We start from the raw sequence: 25,354 nt of genomic DNA, 5'->3' as shown, positions 1-25,354 counted from the left end.
CAAAAACTTCATTCTCTATCATAGAGTTTCACAGAGAGGCATACCAGGTACCCGACTGTTTATTAAAGTAAAATTATTCCAACCACATATTGCTCCAGCTGTATAGCTGAATCAGGACCTGGTCTATGCTGGTCCTGTATATAACTAAAGAATCACATCACATTTGAATGAAAACACTAAGAACATTTTCAGAATACCACCCCAGGCCAGGCCCAGTGCATCCTGTTCAAATAGAAACTTGATTTACGTCTACTAGGCCAAGCCATATCATTTAAATCTAACACTAAATCAATTGGATTTCAACACTGATTACTCTGAAGTGAAAAGTTTCTGAATGAACGAAACTGCTGATAATTTCTCTATACTTCATTCATATGAACATGAAATAGCGTGGACGGACTAGGCCTAAACTTCAACTTTCAAGCTTGAAGTTTGGGCCTAGTCCGTCCCCGCTATTTTCATACCCCATGACTACATCGACTATCTCGCTAGCCGGCTAGCACCGGCGCACAGTGGGCCAGAATGAACCCAAAGTGCGCCAAAACCCATTATTCACACATTTGTACGATTACATTTGGTTTATAGGGGTAATTTCACCCGTAGAATTCAATAAAAGTATTTTCAAATATTGATGACGTCGTTAAAATACTGTTTTCTGATTGGCTGTTAACATTTGAGAAGAAATTACATGTTTCTAATTCTACAATAAGTTTCAAAATTTCAGAAACTAGTTTTAAAGAAATTTCAGCAATAATTAAGCATAATAGCAAACAGCAAACACACAAACAGGCAAACAAACAAGAAAAGTCTGTGCTCGGGGTACAAAATAATTCAATTGGTGACTTGAGTATCGCGTAAAGAGGGCGCCCTACCATGAATCCAGAATTGTAAAATTCAAAGTGAAATTGAAAAAAAAATGAAAAGGAGTATTTTCATTCCCTGGGTACAATGATTAACCACACCTACATGAATTAAAATGGATTGATACCAGAAGTGGACAGTGAAATCTTTAAAAATAATGATTCCAGTGATAAATAATAGAGGCCGGGTCCTCTGCAGGTTAATCAGTACAAGGCCCTACAAGGCCTACCTATTTCACCAAGAACGGCGTATACAAAGTTATTCCGAATCAGAGTCACTCTCTACTATCTCACCAACTACTATGTCTTTGGTGAGAGGATCTTTTAGCATACTTTGAACATCAGGGGGAAGAGGCTGTGATTGTTGTACTCTTAAAAACTTGCTACTAATCACAATGTCACCAGTTACCATTAGTCTGTGGAATACATATAAAGTCAATGAGAGTCATAAACCAAACAATCCTTGAAATGATAATATACACTTCCTTCTTGATCGATACTAACAATTATAGCAAATTTAGAGTGAGCCAGAGATAAACGAATTCATACGTGTATGTGAAGTTACAAACCCTTTTGGGGGGATAAATACTAATAATGATAAAGATGGAACTTATACATGTAATAGAGCCCACGTATATCCCATCTCTGTCCTATACACATTTCCATATTTTTTCAGAAAACTGCGTGAGACCTATCACATCCCTAGTCATGTGTGTTATAGCGATATACAGTAGCCCCTACTTGGTTTATGAACAACAAAACAAATATATAATCTTACCCGGGAATCTTACCTTAAGAATTAATCTTCTCAGGATGACAGCATATATGGAACACGGGATGGAACAGTTTGGCATCAAAATGAAGTTGTGTTACATGTATTATTATATAGTTAGTGGAATTGGAAATGAAAGCTTGCCTTAACGTATGTTTAACGAAAGTATTTTAAAGGCAGACACCAGTCACAAGAGCCGGACACTTGAGCCAGACACACCCCCCCCCCCCCCCCCCCTCTCACTCTCCCAGCACGCGACGGGGAGTTTGTTTAATGTCACCCGCAACGTTCGGCACGCGCATAATGGGACACTAACTTGGAACGATTTTTGTGATAAATACGGCGAACATGTGGTTGGAAAATTGGTCATATCTCCAGAAAATGCACGTATATGCAGCTAAATTTGGTATCAGTGTAAAGCATGAACTATAACAAAGACCGTCATGGTATTTACAGCGCAGCAATCGGCAGCAATTTGTAAAAGAAATGCTCATGAAAAAAAAATTGCTAAAACCCCCCATTGTCAAATGGTTTCGTCCAAAATTGCCTCTGAAGGGATTATAATTTTATCTTGAAAATCTTTGATCACTTAAAACAATCATTCATCAAAGAGCACCGTGAATTAGAAATAAATTAAGCAATCCGTTTTGTTAAAACAGTGAAATATCTAAAACGTGTCATTTACACATGCGGTAGCCGTAAAGAGTAATTTTCCGGTAATATTGAATTAAATTGGGCAACTAATAATCAATTTAATGGAGAAATATTGTATGGAGGCATTCTACAGGTTCTTATCTTTGCTTAGAACATGAAAAAAACCATAATTTGTTTCATGACCAAAAACCAGTTTTGGCGCACTTTTGCTCTCTCCTGGCCCACTGTGCGGCGATATCATCAAAGGCCGGATCCCGCTCTGACCAAAATCGACGGTTTGTCGTTACTAAAACAGGTCGGAAACAAGTCCACATCTACCCCTGATAATTGACAATAAAACAGAAATACAGGTTTACTTTTGGCCTACATGAAACATTCCGATGAAGGTCTTGATCTACGACAAATAGTAAGTTAGGCCTATTTTTTGAGAACCTCAATGACAGATTTATTTGGAAGTCAGGCAAAAGAAATGGGAATGTATGGAACTGGAGGTTTACGTAGTAAAGTAATACGGGATGAGCCCCGAACCCCGGCAAACGCATTGCAATTGCAAGCGAGATCAAAACATGAAAATGAACTTAACTTACTTTTATTCCTATGGAATGTCATTAGATTAATATTGATGATCCCTCCAAGATTTTCTGCTCCAATGAAGTTCACTCAGAAATCATTAATTCGAACATCAATTCTATAAACAGATGGTTAGTCTAGCTATTTCGTTTCAGAAAGTTAAAATTCGCAGAATCCAAAAGAACGACACTTCACACAGATCTCGTGTGGAATTGTGGGAAGGAAAAACATGTTTAATTCCTAAGATATGAATAAAACATTAGCTTTTTAGCCAATCATAGAAGTGTATTTTGCGTTATTTGACGTCATTCTCATGAATAAAACATTGACCCTCCAAAATCAACCTTCAAATTGTCCACCGGTGTAGCAATTTATGCCCGGGCGGTGAAAACGCCCGGAAATGCGAAGACGGACAAAAACACCTGATGTCGTTCAGGCATTTCCGTCCGCCTGGACGAAATAAACGTTTTGCCCGCTGAAAATGTCCGTGTTTTCCGAAGATTACGCCCGCATATTTTTTTTCAGCGACTGGAGTACAGGCTACGATTTTTTCGGCGACTGGATCGCAAGCTACAGTTTTTTAGGGTGTCTGAATCACAGGCTATCTGACAATGGTGTCCGTGTAGTGCTTGCGAAAAAGCAAGTCAATCATATCATATTATTTCCAGATAATTCGCTACTATATTTGTAAATTACAATCCACTGTTTCTCGTAGGTATTCTCTCCATTGTGAAATGTTTACGTGAGTTTGTTTTTATACTAGATAAATATGCAAGTACCTTGTGTTCTGTTACGTGTTGCGTGTGAATCACCCTGAATCAAAAAAATTAGCAGGCCTTTGGTCCCACTTACGTTTTTATGTGACTATAGAATCATTGAATCGGGGGGGGGGCAAATACAGTAGTGCATATATATATATATGCACAACTGGATTTGCCCCCCCCCACACTTTTAATCATGTTAATAAACGTTATGAAATTACATAGACAATTTGTGCGTGCAGTGTATATTTTAAGGGGGAAGTGCACCCTTAAGAAAAAATTGTAGTAAAAATAGCTGATTAAATAATACAAAATATTAGTGAATGTTTGAGGAAAAACCTTTATTGCTTATTGTATAGTTACCTTGTATACCTTAAACCCCCATTCCACAGAGAACAAGACCGCTGAATGACCTTTGAAAGACCATGAATTCTGGTTGATCTTTCAGAGGTCTCTCAATGAACCTACAATGGTCTTTGAGGTCTTACACGAGTCTTGACCAATCTTTCAGTGGTCTTTTCGGTCTTCATGGGCTCCAAAACTTTTTGAAACGGTTCAAAACAGTCTTACAACGGTCTTACAGGAAAATGGTCTTTCAGTGGTCTCTCAGCAGTCTTTCAGCGGTCTTTCGATTAACTTTCAAAGGTCTTAGTAGTCTTTCAATGATCTTTCGACAGTCTCTCAAGATTTTTTGCGGAGATCACTGTAAGACTCATGAGCCGGATCATTGAAAGATACATGTAATTCAAAGATCATTGAAAGACCAGGCAAAGTCCATGGAAAGAATTCTGAAAGATCACTTGTTGCATAACAGATCTCTGAAAGACCATTGAAAGATCTCTATACAGTGCGTATAAAAAAAACGGGACAGTTTTGAAAAGTCTATAAGAATTTGTTTCAAAATATTATATCTATATTTTGATGTTAATAGATGCTCTGAGATCTTATCTTTGAAATGCCGTTAAAAATATGAATTTTGTTCATGCTTGAGCGAACACGGGACATTTTTATCGGGGGTTCAAAAAGAGGCTTGCGCCAAAATGGCAGAAATGAGAAATTTGATGATTAGACTTTTGGCTAATCAGCAGACTTTCTCTTAATCTTTTCGTTATCTTTGCCATAATTTTCGAATTATGCTGTCAAATTTCATTTACAAATTTATTTATTTACCTGAAATATTTTGTCTTTTTCATTTAAACTTCTTTACCTTTGAATTTTCCTTCATAAGTAAGAGAAGAAGACTTTTTGTCAACCCAATTAAGAAGATTTGCATTATTGATTAGGAGAATTTGTAATTATTCAAATCCTTTTATTATGTGAAATAAATTATGTTATGGTACCTATAAAATACATGAATCCTATTTTCAAGGGGTTATTGAATCCTTCACCAAGTTTAATTATGTGCTTGGCAGGACAAACAGGAAAGGATTCATGTCTTTCAATAGAAATGGTGTATTGAGTCAATTTTGAAGGAGCAAGATATGGCAGATCGGGTAAAATGTATTAAAAAGTTGTGAAGCGAGCAAGCAAAAATTTCCACTTTGTTATCAAAATATAAAATTTTGTGATTTTGACATAATATTCAGAAAATGATATTATATTTCACTTTCTATGTTTTCTGTTATTTTTGTTTCCACTTTTTTTTCTTGGTCATGATTTTTTTTTTTTGTGGGGGGAGCACCCCGAGCCCCTACCCATCAGTATGCCACTGTTCAAAGGCACCATAACCTTTGTAGCACACAATGAAAGGATTTGAAGAAAAAATCCATACTTCGGTTTAAAAAAAAATCTTGCCTAAAGAAGGAATATTCAAAGCTAAAAGTGAACATATTAAAAAGGAACAACAACAGATATATTCAAGCAAATAAGTAGATTTGGAAATGAATTTTGACCGCATAATTCGAAAATTATGGCAAAGATAATGAGAATGTTAAGAGGAAGTCTGCTGATTAGCAAAAAGTCCGACCATCATATTTATCATTTTATGCCATTTTGGCGCAAGCCTCCTTTTTAACCACAGACAAAAACATTCCGTGATCGCTCAAGCATGAACGAAACTAAATTATTTTAATGGCATTTGAAGGATAAGATTTCAGAGCACCCATTGACACCAAAATATAGAGATCATAATTTGAAACAAAAATTTTTATAGACTTTTCAAATCTGTCCCGTTTTTTTATACGCACTGTATAGAACTAGAAAGACAAGAAATATCCATCAGTCTTTCAAAGTTCTTTGAAGGGTCTTTCTGAGCCATTCCACAGAGATGGCAAATTTCAGTGATCTTGAAGACCACTGTAAGACCTCACCAATTTTAAGTCTTTCAGTGGTCTGTCAATAGTCTCCGTTCTGTGGAATGGGGGCAATGAGTACAAAAATAAATAAATTATTTTAGTTAATTATCCAAATCTAGTAGAGAAAATTTGCTCCCATTTGGCAAATTTGAGTATTCTAAATCATAGAATAATGAATTGTAAACTCTCCATCATCAAACTGTGATTATAGATATTTTTCCATGGTATAATTCAAAATGTTCTTTATTAGGCCTTTTTTAATTTAACCTCCCAAATATGTTGCCATTCAAAAATTTAAGTCTTACCAAGTTCTAAAGCTCAATTGATCTATGTCATCAATCGTGCCAAACATGATCAGAATAATAAATAAAAACAACATTGGGCCTGTGAACGATCAAAATACCTTAGTGTTGATAATGTTACAAAGCATTTGTTGGTTGCCCCGACAAGCGGGAAATGTACACCTATATTAACAAGGGGCCTAACTAAAATCAACCAAGACTTGAGGGAGCTATATGTCGCTTGGGCACTCTTCTCGTAAGTTCTGTTGTACCTATTTATTACTTAAAGGGATGCTCCGGGATGAAAATATTGATATCTGAATAAAAAGAGTAAAATTCACAAAGCAAAATGCCGAAAATTTCATCCAAATCGGATAACAAAGTTATTGAATTTTTAAGTTTTACAATATTTTGTGAAAACAGTTATATGCACGTTGTCATGAATATTCATTAGGTGGGTTGATGACGTCACATCTCCCCTTTTCTTATATTATTACATGAAATTATATATTTTTTCCATTATTTAATACATTTGTAAATGATATGTCTCCCATTATGATGCAGCAATTAATATATAATGCACTAAATCAGTTGTCAATCCAATCTTTTTACTTCTTGGATGAAAAAAAATGAATAAACCTGATTTCATATAATGAAATACACAAGAACAAGTGGGAATATGACATCATCAATTTGCTCATTGAATATTCATGAAGACACGCCTAGAACTGTTTCACTGGAAATTCAAATATCTTTAAAATGTCATAACTTTGTTATTCATTGTCCGATTTTGATCAAATTTTCAGTGTTTTGTTTGTCTGATTTTTCCTTATTATGTTCAAATCACATTTACTTCAGCGTGGAGTATCCCTTTAAGCATAATCCACATCCCACTATCGGGACCAAAAGGTGTGTCAAAATTTGTTCATTAGACTTTTTCATTAAAATGTCTGGTTCGTACGAAAGTGACCAAAAAGCGACAGATTTTCACAAGCCTTACGACTACAAGTACTAGAAGAGTAATATACAGGTTTGATCGATTTAATCCCTCTCGAGTTTACTTCACATGCCACCGTATACTCCCGACACTAATTTACATTACTTTTCTAGGCGTAAAATGTTAAAAACAAACAAAAACTTAAGGGGTGTAAAATGCCGACGCATAGGACGAGCGCCCTCGATCCCTAGCTCACCCCCACTCATTATTTTGAAAACCTTAATTGGCAGTATATATGCTGATATCCCACTTGTCCTGTATTTGCCAATACTACTTCCAAATGGAAGAATTCAAAATCTTGTTTGATGAATAGCCTTTCTATGAAAATCGGTCTAATGATAAGAAATACTACCACTACCACTACTATACTACTACTACTACTACTACTACTACTACTACTACTTTTAGTAATAATAATACAAAACACAATATATATGGAGATATAATACAATAAGGGTTATTATTACTTATATCATTATAATGATATCCCAATAATTAGACATGTTCGGCCAATTCTGAGGCAAATGCCTATTTCAAATTTAAAAGAGTGATATTGGCGGATGCCTACTGCCGTGACTGCCCCGAGTGCCCCTTCTATCATTTAAATAATGGGATGATTTCACATTGAATTGAACTGAACTATTTGACAGCGTCGGGTAATTTCGTAGTCTAGGGTATTATTTGCAATTATTTCAATCGACCAGGGAGATGGTTAAACTCGAATGCCTCGAAAGATTCGATGCACTCGTGCGAGTGCGTTACGTTGCTGCAGTAAAATGTTTGCCTGATATTAAATGACTGATCTCATTATGACCTTTAATGCAAAGTTTGTTGTGTATGTAAAGCATTCTCTAGAATCTCTCAAACGGCTGAATCATCCTAACACTAGCACCGTATTTATAAAATGTAGATCGCCTTCTTGCCTGATAAATCCGTCCCAAAAGGAGAAAAATCCAAAAATAATAACACTGAGAGTTTCATCAAAATCGGATGTAAAATAAGAGTTATGACGTTTTAAAGTTTCGCTTCATTTCACAAAACAGTTATATGCACATCATGGCTGGTATGCAAATGAGGAGACTATGACGTCATCCACTCACTATTTCTTTTGTATTTTATTATATGAAATATGAAATATTCTAATTTATTCCTTATTGATACAACGATTAATTCCTCCCTGAACATGTGGAAATAGCATTGTAGAATACTATATGGGTCAGTCAAGTTGGTTCTTGTTATCAAATTTAAAAAATGATATATTGTATAATTCAAACAATTAAAAAAAAGAAATAGTGAGTGATGGACATCATCAACTGCGTCACCTAGTTGTGCATATCACTGTTTTGTGAAAAATAAGCGAAACTTTAAAATGTCATAACTTTCTTATAATTTTGCATCCGATTTGATGAAATTTTCAGCACTGTGCTAGTTTGATTTTTCTCTATTCAAGTCAGCATTTTCCTTGGGTGGACTTGACCTTTAAAGTTTGAGTAAAATAGGACTAGCAATAGAAGAGTTATGAGCAGTTGAATATCGAGATCACTAATGCTATGGAGATCCTCCCATTTGCAATGCGACCAAGATCTATGATGTCACAGATGAACAACTCTCCCCTTTTGGACACTGAAAATATACCCCAAAATATCTCTTTTTTCTCATTCTAATCATATGACAAACGATTCATCAATGATATAAAGTTGTGAAACCTCTGTACTTGTCCTCTCATAAAGAGAACACCTCACCTTGTGATAGACAGTGGCGTAACAGGCGGGGGGCGGATTTCACCGGGAAAATAAAAGAAAAACGGGAAAAATAAAAAAAAAGGAGGGAGAAAGAAAGGAAAAGGGGAAGGAAATGGGAAAAGGAAGGAGGAAAAGGAAAGAGGAAAAGGAAAGGGAAAGGGAAAAGAAAACGAAGAAAAAACTGTTTTTAATGGAAAAGGAAGGAAAGCGGGAAAATGTACGATAGAAGAACATTTGAGAAAGAACAAATCATTCCGAAATAGGCCTACGTAATGCAATAGTACGGTGGGAAATGATGACAAAATTGCAACAATAGCGGGAAACGAAGGTAGAATGCAATTAATCAAAAGCTTAATTGGAAAACAAAGAAAAGGAACAAGAAAAAAAATGATAACACGACCGGGCTGCCGATGATTGAAATTAAAGAGCGGGAAGAAAGATGGACTGCATACAAAATTGTGCTATACGCTTGCTAAATTTTATGCAAATAAGCGCAGTAGGGGCTCTTCATTTATATCCTTCAAATGACTCTATAATGCCCCCGTTCAATCACATTCAATCACTGGCATACAGGCGCGGGGTGGGGGTCCTGGTTCCACACCCAAGAGGAAATAAAAGAAATTATAGGAGACAACGTATAATGAAATGAATGGAAACAATGAAATGTGTTATTTGCTGAATATAATGGAAAAATCTATCACATAATTATAATTTAATTGCAATAGGCCTTTTTCCAGCTCGCTTTGCACGCTGGCGAATTTTTACAAATTTTTCCCACATTGCTATGTTTTGCCCCCTCATGATATTTGGTTCATTACGCAACTGGGTTGAATAAATGTGTTGTGTAAAAGCTATATTCTGTATATGCCCGCGATTTAATTGAAATAGTGGCAATCTGCGAGGCTTATCAAGAAGTTCCGGGGGCTCCACTCCGCCCCGGACCCCAACCGTACAGCACTGCGTATGGAAGGGCTGGGCCATGACCCCAAAAAGTTCTACAAACAAGAACAAAAAAAAGGAGGAAAGAAAAGCAAAGGAAAAGTGTAGGATATGATTTTATTTACTGAATATAATGTCAAAAATAGCTCCAAAATAGCTTAGATTCTCATTAAAAGGTGATTTTTCTCGCTCGCTTCGCTCGCTCGGGACTTATAAATCAGCTTTTTAGCACAGTACATTTCCTATACTGCGCCCCTCGTTTTTTTTTTTTTTTTTTTTAGGGGGGGGGAGTTACTCCTCTCGCTACTACCGCAAAGAATCCTGTTCACAGTGGTGTACAGACCACAAAAAATGGAATCTAAAGAGAGAAGGGTGATATATTTTATTCTTTGGATATCATGTCAAAATCTATCACGAAAATTGATTTTTTTTTTTAATTAAAAAGGTCAAAATTTTTGCTCGCTCGCTTCGCTAGCTCGCAACTTTTTTTAAAAGATAAATTCTGCCCGATACGCAATATCTGGCCTTCTCAAAATAGTCGCCTCATTACACCATTATTTGCCTGTTCATACCATGATATGACCGGGAAATTTTTTGCTCTTGCCCCCCCCCCCCCCCTGGCCATCGACCCCTGTTACGCCGCTGGTGATAGACTCTATAAAAGTGAGAATATAAGTGAAATAAGTACTAAAGTAATGAGGGAGATGTACGTGTGTGACATCACAGATCTTGGTCGCATTGCCAATAGGAGGATCTACATGGCATTAGTGATCTCAATATTCAAATGCTCATAACTTTCTTATTATTCATTTAATCTTCCTCAAACTTTCAACAATATGTTTCTTTGATTTTTCTCTTTATATAGATTCAGCTGGTTTCAAGGTTTTCATTCTCCTTTAATAATGCGATCATGAAGCGTGAGCAGACAATTATTGATATTCTGATGTGAAACTGGATAATTTAAGTACATTTTAAATAAAATCTGGGCATACATTTGTTTAATGGAACATTATGGAATACACCTAGACAATATGAACTTGGCAAATCAAACAATGTGACCATGCAGCGTGAGCTTAAAATGCTGATATGTAGACCATAAAAACGGACATTTTACAGAGCACTTAAATTTGTAAATGAAAAAAAAATAATGAAAGCTCGATGTCCGAGCTAACTATGTTTTGTATATAGACTTCAAAACTTGCTCCATATCAGCCTTTTGAGCAAGATATGAATCTCATCGAACAGGCAATTCTGGCGCGAAGCGCAAGCAAAAATTTTATATGGTAATATGAAAGATTTTTTTTTTGCAAGTCTTCCCCTCACATTATTTCATTCACTCGTCTTCCTCCTCTTATTTTCCTCTTCTTTTTTTTTTCTTCTGTCTTTCTTCTTTTTTTCTTTTTTTCTTTTCTTCTTTCTCCCTTTTTTGTTTGTTGCTATGCCAATTTTTTTTCAGGTGGGGCACCTGGGGGGCACACCAAATCTCAGGGGGGGGGGCACCTGCCCCCCCCCCCCCCCCCCATGCCCCCCCCCCCCCCGTAGCTACGCCACTGCTCTCGAGCTCCCTTCGGGAGCTTACGTATACGCGTAAGATCGTATCTCTGTGTGGAAATACATGAAGAACGCCATCATGACTCTACGTTATCGTTTCTACAAAACGCTAGAAATGCGTTGTTAAAGGAAAGTTCACCCTGACGAAAAGTTTGGAGTAAAAATATCCGAAAAATTGATTAAAAAAGGTTTGAAGAATCTATTAGAGATTAAGAAAGTTATTAAGATTTTAAATGTTTGATTTGTGACGTCATATACGAGCAGCTGTTTCATGTGTTATGTCATTTCAAAGTCATACATTTTTTATTGGTTCGTGTTGACTCTTTTTTTTAGGAGCGGGTGTGAAATGATTTGTCTATTGATAGGGTGAAGGAACAATATGAAACATTTTCAATTCTCTGAGAAATTCACATATCATTGATTTTTTTCCCATAATAGGCAGAGATGGTAGAAAAAGGTGGGTTTAAAAGGTAGGTTAGGTAGAAAATTACCAAGCGCCTTTAGCAGCAGGAGCTAAAGCCAGGGTAATATATAGTGCGCCATTGACGTAGATAATCGGCGCCTCATAAATGCTGTATTATTATCATTATTATCATTATTATCATTATTATCATTACTATTATTATTATTTTCATTCTAATTTTTATCATTATTATTATTATTATTAGAAAAACTGCTCGTATATGACTTCACTAACCAAATAATTGAAATCTTACTAACTTTTGTATTCTTTGATGGATTTTCCTCAAACCTTCGCCAATATTTTAATATAATTGTTGCTGCTATTTCTTACAATAATCTTTTGTCACCGTGAATTTCCCCTGTAAGATAGAATTTAAAAATCCTTCGTTTAAGTTTTCAAGATTTCTGCGGGGGGAGGGTCCATGCCTCCATGCCTTGTTTTACCTGTTTACTGGGAATATTTCTTCGGAGCAATATAGTGGTTTTCAAATCGATTTCATACTGTCATTCTGACCATGCCTAAAGGTTTCTGTTTCCTGATCGTCAATTCACACACATTAAACAGTTAAAAGCATTTTAATACCGTGTTTTCATATTCACAGAGGGATATAATAGGTACAATAGGTGTGCACAATGCTATTCAATTTCACAAAAGTATCCAAGTGATTTTGTAGAGATTGCGCTCTCATAGTTGAATCCAATCCTTCAAGCGTGCCCTATAAAAAAAAATACATCGCTTTGTAATTGTTTTCTATGGGTAATATTGATCCACTCTCAGAGATCATTGTTCCCTACAATAAGTTGCTTTCTATCTTTACAAGTATTCGGTTTTTTTTTTTAAGTTTCGCATTGTATACGTGAACGTTTTCAGATGATATTCATAACAAAACAACAAAAAGAATTACAATTGTTGTCAATACAAAATTGCAAGCATGAAAAAAAAATATATATATACATTTTCACTACTTAACATGCTCAGGAGGACCATTTTCAGTACCCCAAAAATGGCACTGACAACAGAAAAACAAAATATGAAAAAAATTAAGACATGTAAATTAAGAGGGATGCCCCTGGATCTTCAGTCGCTATTTTTATCTCTTCTCCCCTATTTCCCAATCTTCGTCCGTATGGAATTCCTTTATATATGACCTCCCCCCCCCCCCCCTAGCGCGGTCTCTGTTGATTCCAACCATATTAAGCTTTTAAGAAAACTGGATATTCATACGAGTTCACTAAATCTTGTCATATTATTCTTGAGACAAATACATGTCAGTTCACTTTATCATTTTGTGATGTGCCAATAGTGGTAGCTTGACCTAAACTGCTAAAGGCCGGACTTCCCCCAACACTTTCGGGGAAATCTTCATATACCTTGATCGTGAGGACGGGAAGTGGACAGGAAGAGAAGCTTGCAGATATGGTCACGGGATTGAGAAAAAGAAAGAAGGCGAGGGACAGGGGGGGGGGGAGGGGGAGATATAAAAAAGACATAAAAATATAAAATGGCAATCCATCAAATGTGTAAGGGCAATTTTACAATTGTGAATTTGATCACGATGATATATGAAATAGCTATAAGGCCTAGATCTTGAACCTTGAAGGGGCCAGGATCAAACGGAAATGAGATTCAATGAAGCGATACGTCAATGGGAAGGTGACTTTTAGATACGTGAAACTGCCAAATATGACCTTTCTTTTCTTTTTATAGGCTATGCTGCAGGGGTAATATTTTTTTATATTGTTTCCGTGTTTTCGATATGATCGGAGCGAACATAGTAAACTGAAATATAAGCCTTCCTCTCTCTGTGACTGTGTTCATTAGAATAACTATTCCCTTATCGTCTTCATGAAAAAAAGGCTTATCAATTTCACTTAATATGCTTATACCTACCGGCTGTTCCTATTAAATGGGAATATTCCTATTTGAGGGAAAGATAAACTGGTCATTTTAATTACACATTTGATGGATTGCCATTTTATCTTTTTAAGTCTTTTTTCTATCTCCTCCCCCCCCCCTGTCCCTCGCCTTCTTTCTTTTTCTCATTCCCGTGACCTAATATCTGCAAGCTTCTCTTCCTGTCCACTTCCCGTCCCCACGATCAAGGCTGGGTATATCAAGATTTCCCCGAAAGTGTCGGGGGAAGTACATATATATATATGCATGTAGTTAATAGACCTACATGCTGTCATTTATATGAGCATTTTGATAAAACATTAAACTGCAAAAAAAGAGAAAATTTTACACTTCTATATGGCACACTTTGCGTGGTTACTATCAAAGCTCACTCTCATAAATTCCCGGGGGGCCACTTCCATTGACGAGTGGATACCATGCGCGACCATGGGGTCTCCAAAAGCACCCTAAACACGTATTTTCTATATTCTGAAAATGCACCCCTTAACAAGTATTGGCGTGTGAAACCCTACCCTTTACAAGTATTAGAAACAAAACGATACTCTTGGCAAGAATTCCCTGATTTGAACCCCTAAACAAGTAATTGTTATGCCACGAACGTTGGTCGTCGGTTTTACCTTTACCTATATTAGTACGGCCCACCTCCCACACCTCGCGCAAATCGTACTCTAAACACGTAGTGTTGACTGTTGGGGCAAAAAGTACATCCTTTATACAAAATTTTAGTCCTAATTTTTTTATACCCTCGCAAATCTGACCCTAAACACGTAGCTTTCCTAGCGAAATAGATACCCTTTTTTCATTATTTTAGTGTTTTTGACACCCTTATTACGTTACGTACGTAACGTGCCCTATCTTGAAAAAGACATCCTTTTTACGTGTTTTTTTGGTCGCGCATGGTATCCACTCGTCAATGTAAGTGGCCCCCCCCCCCCGGGCATAAAATACGTAAATGAAGTCATTGGGGATAGAGGAGTGGGGGAAACACGCCTCCCAATTTGAACCTTCCTCTGCACTGCCCCCCCCCCCCCGGACACTCCCGGCCGATTGGGTTTATGAATAGCACTCGGATGAGTAGCATATAGTACTGGATTGCAGGGGGATATGTATAGGTACCAGCTCCTAGAATTCCCATTAATGCATAATACACCAGAATCGTTATGGCATTTTTTTTCTGCCTTTGAATAGGTCAACGTTATGAGGACCCAGGACCAAAATCCAATTGAAACCAGTTGGATTTCCAACTGGTTTCAATTGGTTTCAATTGGTTTCAACTGGTTTCAATTGGTTTTAACTGGAATATAACAATTTCCAGTTGAAACCAATTGAAACCAGTTGGGCAACTGGAAATCCTAACTGGAACCCGTTGGGCAACTGGAAATCCTAACTGGAACCAGTTGGGTAACTGGAAATGACTTCCAACTGGAAATGATTTCTAACTGGAACCAGTTGGGTAACTGGAAATCCTAACTGGAACCAGTTGGGTAACTGGAAATGACTTCCAACTGGAAATGATTTCTAACTGGAACCAGTTGGGTAACTGGAAATCCTAACTGGAACCAGTTGGGTAACTGGAAATGACTTCCAACTGAAAATGATTTCTAACTGGAACCAGTTGGGTAACTGGAAATCCTAACTGGAACCAGTTGGGTAACTGGAAATCCTAACTGGAACCAGTTGGGTAACTGGAAATGACTTCCAACTGGAAATGATTTCTAACTGGAACCAGTTGGGTAACTGGAAATCCTAACTGGAACAAGTTGGGTAACTGGAAATGACTTCCAACTGGAAATGATTTCTAACTGGAACCAGTTGGGTAACTGGAAATCCTAACTGGAACCAGTTGGGTAACTGGAAATCCTAACTGGAACCAGTTGGGTAACTGGAAATCCTAACTGGATCCAGTTGGGTAACTGGAAATGACTTCCAATTGGTTTCCAATTGGAAATTTTCCAGTTACCCAACTGGTTCCAATTGAAACCAGTTAATTTGCATATTATCTGCCAGTGTGCACAGATTAATGTTTTATGTGATTCATCATCATTTAAAATGTATCTATTTGATTATTTTCTATTTCAAGTACCATACTTGTTTCAGATAAGTGTTTAGAATGCTTAGCAGTGAAAACCATGTTCATAAATGTCATAGATTATAATTAAAACAGATTATAAGATAATTAGTACACCACTAACTGTTACCAAATTACATCAAATACAAATACATATATTTGAAGATCTTTTATGTAATATATATACATTATGAAAATCTATTTATCAATGCTCTTTACATTGGTATTATAGACATATAGCACTGCTTCTTTGTTGGCATGAGCAATAGTTAGTGCAAAATCTAATTAATTTGTAACTAATTAAGTCATTCCAACTGGAAGTTCCAATTGGATCCAGTTGGAAACCAATTAGTTTCAACTGGTTCCAGTTGAAACCAGTTGCCTCCAATTGGTTTCAACTGGAACCAATTGAAACCAGTTACCTCCAATTGGATTCAACTGGTTTTAATAGGGAAATTGGAACAACTGGAACCAATTGAAACCAGTTGCCAACTGGTTGCTTAATTGTTTTCAACTGGAACCAATTGAAACCAATTGCCAACTGGTTTTAACTGGAACCAGTTGGCAACTAGTTTCAATTGGTTCTAGTTGTTCCAATTTCCCTATTGAAACCAGTTGGCCAACTGGTTTCAATTGGTTTTGCTCTAATTGGTTTCAACTGGATTTTGGTCCTGGGGAAGAATATAATCATTGTTTAAAAATGGAGACAGAAAGGGAAAGAAAGTGAGACTTAAACATTTTCATTTGAAGGAAGTCTACCTTGATATTGTTGATGTCAAGGTATTTGTTATTCAACAAACTATTGACTGGGGCCCACTGTTATTGACTGAAGAAGGCGCTTTGCCTCGTGCAAAATAGGTGAAACTGAAGCAAATCCTTGTCAGAAGCAGGAAAATAGCAAAAATAAATAAATGATTACGTCCTTGTGTTGGGCATAAATACCAGGTGTACTTTTACGTCGAGAAGTTGTGACAGGCACCCTTCCCATGAATAATAAGTATATAGATAAATAAATATATAAATGAATAAATAATAAGCAATAAATAAAGAAATAAATAAATTAATAAATGAATGAATGAATACGTACATACATACAATATAAACAAATAACTATGGGCTTTCAGATGGTAAATTGTAACTTTGTCTCGCATTATTTTGGAGTATATATTGTTAAGCAAGAAGGTACACTTAAAAAAAATATAATTTGATCATAATCATTATTTATACGCCTGTATGGCAAGAAATCGTGAATTTAGTTGTACAAACAACGATCTACATAGAAATAATCCGATGCTTTGAAAATCATACCGCTTCCCTTTATATCGGAAATCAAACTTTACTGCACAAAAAAAGAAAGCAGGCACGAGATTCTGCGTCTTGTTATGCACAACACAATGTGCAAATGAGAGAGTGATGTAGAATATTTGTATCTTGTCATTAAAAAAATTATTCAATTTTTGCAGAAGAAGAAATCTGCTTAATGTTGAAATGAGCGTGGGGAGGGGGTATAGGCCTAGTGTCTTCGTTTTCCTCAGCTGCATATCGAACAAAATGTGCATATAACTAGAAATCAAGCAAAACTTCAAAATGTCGTTTCCCTTTCGTTACGTACTAGTCCTTCCCCTTTGCGCCATATAGTGTTCCTATCTAATTGAAGTACCATCGTTACATCCTTAATTTTGAATAAGGCCTGATAGAAAAGCAAACAAAATGGCATCATGAATAAGGAATATGTTCAATCTTATTCTTCCCATGTTTTATTGCCGCGTACAAAATACTGACATGGGTTTGCTTGGGAAAAAGTGGCCCGTCAAGTTGAGCAAAAACCTCTTCTATCACAGTGACTCTAGTTATCACCCCTACAAAAAAAAAATCTCTCTCTCGAAGATCAGTGACTGGATTTGTTTTTTGTTTTGTTATCGAGCATCTCTCACATATGCGATAATGTTAAAGACATAAATTCCATAAAATGACTTTACATTTTGATTTTCTTATATCACCAAATAATTATGCATCATAATACACGCTTCATGAGATAAATATTTTTAATAATTATGAAGTTATGGATCGACAATATGCGATAACGAAAGGGAAATTTACGCCGGTCTGCTTGCTTTTGAAGTCACAGTTAACGACTTAAACAATTCAAACTTTCTTATTCTTTGATATATATACTTTTGGGGATCAAACCTCCAAGCATAGTTTGAAAATGTGTGAGAGATAATGTTGAAAGATACATATGGAATGATGGATGATTTGTTAAATATATAGGGCCTAATGTGCCATTTTTTATTGAGTGCGTTTTGTTGGTTTGTTTTTGTCCTCTTTCACAAAAGTGTATTCGATGTGTTACGGGCCTGTCTCGCGGCGGCCGCGCTCTGCTTCGCTCTCTCCCTTGCTTCTCCATGTTCACTCGGAAAGCAGCCGACAGGGCCTCGACAAGAGGCCACAATGAAGGCGACTGTCAAGTTCTTCAACAAGGAAGTAAATGACTCGAAATTCGTCATTATGTACTTTCTTGAGGAAGAAGAAGGATATGGGATGCCGATTCGATTCGGACTACTGATTAACAGGGAAAAAAGTTATTATTATGATCGAGACCATTGTTCAGGATGGATGACTATTTTGCTAAGCTGATTCTGCTGTGTGCATGGTTTGTGCTCTATGCCTCCAAATTACAAGGTAAGTGGTCCCGGTGAAAGTGCTGCTGGTGGTGGCGGCGGTGACGATGGCGAGAAGCAAGCTCGGCCTCGGGAAAGACCGGGTCATAGCTGTGCACGTAAAGCACTGCAGGCACTTTTTCGACTTTCGCATTTCTTTTCTGGTAATAGTTTTGTAAAGTGTGCAGACGTGAGTCAAAATTGCTAAGTGCTAATCTGTGGGCCATTCTATTGATCGAGTGATTGGTAGATTAGACTAATTTAAATTTTACTAAATTTTATCGGCTTATATGATAAAGATGAAGACTGAAGTATTGGTGAAGTATTGTTCATGATCAATGTATTTTCACCAATATCCTTCACCATTATTATACACTGCACTTTCCATCGCTGCTTGGAGCAAGGGGGGATACATAAAAATAAATAAGATTTTGCACAAAGAAGTCTTCACATTGTGTACTGACCATGATTTCTGGTTTTCAAATCTGAAATATGCAATATCTAGGCTATACATTCCACTGATTCCAGGTTATTGTGCCATATTATTGTATTGATCAAATCTGGCAAATTTAACAATATTCAATCTCTTTTCAGTTCATTATAGCCTCTCTCCCCTCACTCTCTCTTTTCTTCTTTTTGTATCACATGCACACCTCTTTCTCTTATCTTTCTACTAGTTCCCAACCTGTAACCCCTCATCAATTTTCTTTTGCATTGATTATTTGTTATACTTCACTTATATCCAGATTCTCCTTCCTTATTAGACCAAAAGCTTCAGTCTCTGTATTTTGGTTGTTCCGCTGAACTACGTTGGCTCCACTCACCATACATAGACTGAAGGGGATGGGGCCCCGTACCTACAGCCAACGTATAGTGAACTAGCGTTTTATAGATCGCGATTTAAAACTGTTTTTTAAGCAAAATTGAAAGTTTCATGGTTTCCATTATCAGGGAAATATAAATAACTTAAAGTTGAATTAAGAAGACGATTCCAAATATTGAGATATTTACATTAATAGCAACCTTACAACCCCCCAAACACTAATAGGTGATTCGACCCCCCATTTTCTTTTTTCAAAATAGTGAATTTGAACGATTTATCCCTACCCATTTTCCCTGAGTTCGCTCCTGCAATGCCTACCGAGACGGGTGTTCTTTGAGTGTGACGTCACCGGGGGGTATTCGGTCCCGGTGTAGTAATCAAGGCAGTGCCGTTTTGTGTACTATGCACGTACTCCTTCATATGGAATAACTGCAGTTGAAGTTGTATCTGCGAGCCATAGAACTTGCAAAGAGGAAATGATTAAAATATTTGTGGCCGTACTATTATTCCAAATATGTGAATTCCCTCAGAATGATACCATGGACCCTAAAGGAATAATTTCAAGGTAAATAATATGAAATTTGATCGAGATCTTCTCACCAGTCGATAACGTAGCAGACGTGTTATTATGACATATTTAACCGCGTGTGACGCGGCTCTTGCAAAAAAACACAGTTGGTTGCGGAATTGCTTTGTGCCGACCGGCCGCCCGCTCCGGCGCAGCTAGCTGTCGAGCTACCGTACCGTTCTTGTTGTCTTCAACCATAGAGATGTATACTAATTACTATATATCTTTCTGTCTTCAACTCACTTCCGAATTGCGTTTGTATGTGTGACGGTGACCCCTAGCGTAATTAAATATAGAAAACAACTCAGAAGGCCGAGAAAGAATACTATACGTTTGGTTCACTTCAAGATTGTTCTGTGGAATGAGCTATGAGTGGAAATGATCCAGAGGATATAAAAGTGGAGTCAAAGACAAAAGAAAAGAAGAAAAAACGCCAGGGGATCGCTGCACGGCCATGAACTAAGTCGACATACCAGACCATAACAGTACACTCAATGCCTGGGTGTTGTGTGTACTAGTATTATGCGTTCAGCGCGCGCTGAGCTAGCCGCCGGAATTACTTTCCAGCTACTCACTTGATTGAACATCGTGATAAAATAAATGAGAAATAGTGAAAATATCATTCAATAACTCACTGTTTGCTATCTTACATCATGATTGAAGAGTTCATGGTGGTTATTCATACTGTTTTTTATACAGGGAAAGTAAAGATTTGTACATATCAGTCCTATTTGTTTGATTTGAGTTGCTTTGAAAAAAAATTGTAAAATATCTTTCTCTCTCTGCATAGCATTTCTGTATGACATTCAGGCACCTCTTATACTAAATTCCCCCCGGTGACGTCACACTCCGAGTGACTTTTCTGTACACTCGTCTCTCGGGCTCTGACAGGTGGCTAATTTCATAGACTTTCAAAGCAAAATATCGAGAAGGCAGAGGATTATTGTGACATGCTATGTGTTTGAACAACTTATATATACTATATATTGTATGTAGAACCTATATTTATGGAAACTCACCCCCTTCTTAATTCAACTTTAAGTAATTGCATACCTTGGGCCGGAGTTATTGAAAAAAATCCTCTGGATGATTGAGAAATCTGTCATCTAAGACATTTTCACCTGACCTGACGGTTTTTCTTGCAAGTTGCCATCTTGAATGACGTCATTATCGTTATCAACTTAATGTCTCGAATCGATATATCGCGATTATAACTAGTACTAGTACTAGTATAACTAGTATCGTTTATCTTTGGTTTTGTTCGCATATGGAGCAGATCGTATAATATCGTAAGCAATATCGATATCACATTCGTGATTGTTGACGTTCGTTTGTAAATATTTTATAGTTTGGCTGCCATTTTGACCATTTTTATCGTGTTCAAGCCAATTAAACATCGGTAAAGTATATTTTTCATGCCTTTTTCATCTATATCGTTTAAAGTATTTAAATATTGGAATATCAAGGTTCAAAAATTTGTTGTTTATACATCCTTAGATTGTAAATTCGATGTGTAAAATTACATCAAACTTTGGACTGTGAATTGAGAAAAGGGAGGGAATGAGAACACATGCGAGCCCACACGTACACCCTACCGTCGGTAAATGGGGATTACAGTAAAATGTCAGAAATTGTTGAATAAATCCCCAGAAACGACGGTTATTCCTGTCTTCTTCCTTATATGTCACAACTCCTCCCCAATAAGGCTTTATTATACTTTATAGATATTTTCCCTCTTTTCAAAGCATGGTTGTAGTTCTTGTCTGCTTCTTCAAATTATACTCTCTTGTTCTCTATCTTCCACATACTATTTTTTTGTCTCTAAATTTCAGCTATCTTAATTTGTTTTTCTTATCTCAAAGCCCCCCCCCCCCTAATACTTCTGATCACCCCAGTTTTCATCACCCTCTCACCTCATTCTTTCTTCCTACTTTGCCTCAATTGATTTATATAAACTATCTCTCCATCCTGTCTTTCTTTCATCTGTACTTTGCCTGCCATCCTCTCAATGAACAGAGTCCAGTTTCTCTCCTTTCTTTTCACCATCTCATTATTATTCACCATTCTCCTTTTTACATTCTTTACCTGCCTACTCCTCCATCCCATGGACCTTTCAAACTCCAGATTCATGCCTGTCCTCCATCTCCTTCCAATTTTGCTTATTGTCCTACTTACTCCGCCTCCTCCTTTTCTATGGAAAAAAAATATCACTACTATTAACTACTACTGCTACTACTACTACTACTACTACTACTACTACTGTACTTCTACTATTGCTACTACTAATACTACTACTACTAAGTACTACTACTACTGCTACAACAACTACTAATACTACTACTACTACTACTACTACTACTACTACTACTACTACTACTACTACTACTACTACTACTACTACTACTACTACTACTACTACAATTACTACTATTACTGCTACTACTACTACCACTACCACCACCACTACTGCTACTGCACTACTATACTATTTCTACTACTTATTCTCCTATACTTACTACTATCACTGTTGCTACTGCTGATATACTCTTTCTGGTGATGATGATATGATGTTAATTTATGGCAATGTTGATAAGAAAACTGGGATTACAATGTTAACAAAAGCATCGTAATCAACTACAATGCAATGTTCAATGTTGATAGGCCTGGGATGAACCTGTTGCCATTCGATTGTTTGCTAGGGTTAACAGTCAAATAGTTCGAATATCCAAAATTAGATGAAATCATAATTCTTTCATTTTTTCATTCATTTGCAAATGATGTGTCTCCAGTAAGATAAAATAATTGTGGCAATAGATAACTAATGCACATAATCAGTTGTCAATCCAATTGCTTCTTGGTAGAATTATATACCTAATTTCATGTGATAAAATACAAAAGAAGAAGTGGGGATATGACATCATCAGCCCATCTAATGAATATTCATGAAGACATGCCTAGAACTGTTTCATGGGAATAATGCAATTTTTTAAAATGCAACAACTTTGTTATAATTCGATTTTCCGATTTTGATTAAATTTTCAGCATTTTGCTTTGTGAATTTTACTCTATTTATGAAGATATATATTTTCAGCCAGGACCATCCCTTTAACCTAGGCGCATATAATTTGGTGTGTATGATACTAGCATAGATCTCAGCAATTCTATTGATTTTGAGGTCAGAAGGTCAAAGGTGAAGTCGCCACCTTCCACTTTTCTTGCTTGACCAATAACTCCATTTTCCATGTTACAGGCGGGCGTATTATGTGCTCGCCTTAGCGACACTCTTATTGCTCAATTTGATTTGTTATCTTGCACTTTATGGTCAACATCAAATATAGCCATGTACTTTTGATAACCGAATGTCTCCACTCAGAAATCAGCATACATGTATGACAAAAATTCAATTAGGGTAAAAAAGTACTATATAGGCCTATTGTCAATTGCTCATAAACTGATTGGATGCCTTGGTTTACTTTTAGTCCTAAATGTGCCTCTTAAAAAGCTGGATGTGCCCCCACCTACCCCCTCGTTAATCCGCCAGTGGGGTGATAATATTGTATTAAAATTTAATGTATTATAATGATAATAATGATAATTGAACTGATAAAACCCTGTTGTTCTCAAGTGCTAGTCATTTAATGATTGACGAAGAAATACTTTAAATACATTGCAGTTTTGCATTTGGGGTATAAAGTCTGAAATTCTGACCTTTTGTTCCTGGGCAATTCCATGGTAACGGAATTACAAATCAGAGAATTTTGGCTGTTATTTTTGCTCACAGCATCCAGATATCTCAATATTTTCCCATTTTCTAAACTTAATACTATGCATGGCCACTTGTGCTATATTCTGAACCAAGATTTTTAGAAAACCCCTCACACGTTCAGATGTGAATGACGGATATGTGCTATGGTAACGGAATTACCAGAGAAATGAGTCACTTTGCAACCCAAAGTTTAGTAAAAGTTTATCTGAAATCTACAACACACTAGCTCCAAGCTAATGTCTGATTCAATTTATTATAATGTCAACCTTATTTTGAAAGTAATTTATTCACAAATATTATCAACAAATTTTCGTGATTGGTCTTTCTTTTGGGGAAGTACATGGTAACGGAATTACACATAATGGTAACGGAATTACGCCTCTGACATTTGAGAAGGAAAATGTTATTTTTAGGCATTTATGACTGAAGAAATGCCTCAATAAAGCTTGTTTATATATTCTTCTCTGATACTTAACACAAACTAAGTACTTTACGTCTATAATATCAAATAAAATACAAGTATAGAGTATGTAATAAGTGTCTCTACCATAAATAAACAGAATTTTACAAAATATTAGGGATCAGTGGTAATTAGATTTTAGTACATTTTCAACTTCAGGGGTATTAGGACTTACTAGCCAATTTTTGCCTCCTGTACTGATGAAAAGAATTATGCAAAGGCCAAAAATCATCACTAATACTCATGGTAACGGAATTACATGGACTACAGCCAAACTAGTAAACATGAGGAATTTTACAAAAACTGAGGACAGCATGTGATCAGATCTGCATATTTAGTCAAAAAATTGTGTCGATGGTAGTTTAAGATATTCTAAAGTCTTGGAATATTCAAAAGAAACAGCTTTACATACCATTGGCATCTTAAACCAGTTAAACTGAAAAGTTTCTAATTGGTTGTTCAATTAAATTATATGTACTAAAAACGAGAAACAATGCTCAAACCACATGAAAATAGTGTTGACATTCACATTTTGAAAGAATGTTGTGGACAACTAAGCAATAAATTGGTCCTTCATTAGTGCACCAATTAATCTAATTTTCTTTAAAGGTAAGGATTCATTTACTGTCTATATGTGGCTCACTGAGGACTGCAAATATAACAGATCTGTTTATAAAGTCAATATCATCTTCTGGACAGATGTATTTCCCAGATGTGACACTAAGAAACTGTAATGATTTGATGATCATATTCATATTCATGACCTGAGGTGGTTTTCTTAGGCCATGATTTTTTATTTGATCTCTATTTTTAAATTTTATCTTTCATATAAAATATGAAAATTTATCCGAGATGAGTTTTTATCTTCCGTATCTAAAGATATGTGACAAAGCAGTGCCAAGGATGAAGACATGTCAATCGCATATCCAACCTTTGCATCACAGATGATGTGCCTGCGCCAATGTTCCTTTGAAGAAAAAAAAAGAACTTCTAATTGGGTGGAGGCTATTCTCTCTATCCTTTTTAATTTCAGCAATATTTCTAGGTCAATTCGCTCAAACTTTGAAATAAAAATAAAGGAAAAATAATAAATCATTTAATCATAAGAGTACTACTCTAACATTATTCTTGTACATGTAGATTAAAGAAATATTTCAAATAATTTGATTGACTAATATTGTCTTTGAAATGAAATGAGGTAGGAAATGTGA

This window comes from Lytechinus pictus, chromosome 11 (assembly GCF_037042905.1).
Source record: "Lytechinus pictus isolate F3 Inbred chromosome 11, Lp3.0, whole genome shotgun sequence".
NCBI lineage: Eukaryota > Metazoa > Echinodermata > Echinoidea > Temnopleuroida > Toxopneustidae > Lytechinus > Lytechinus pictus.
This window is presented reverse-complemented; position numbering follows the sequence as displayed.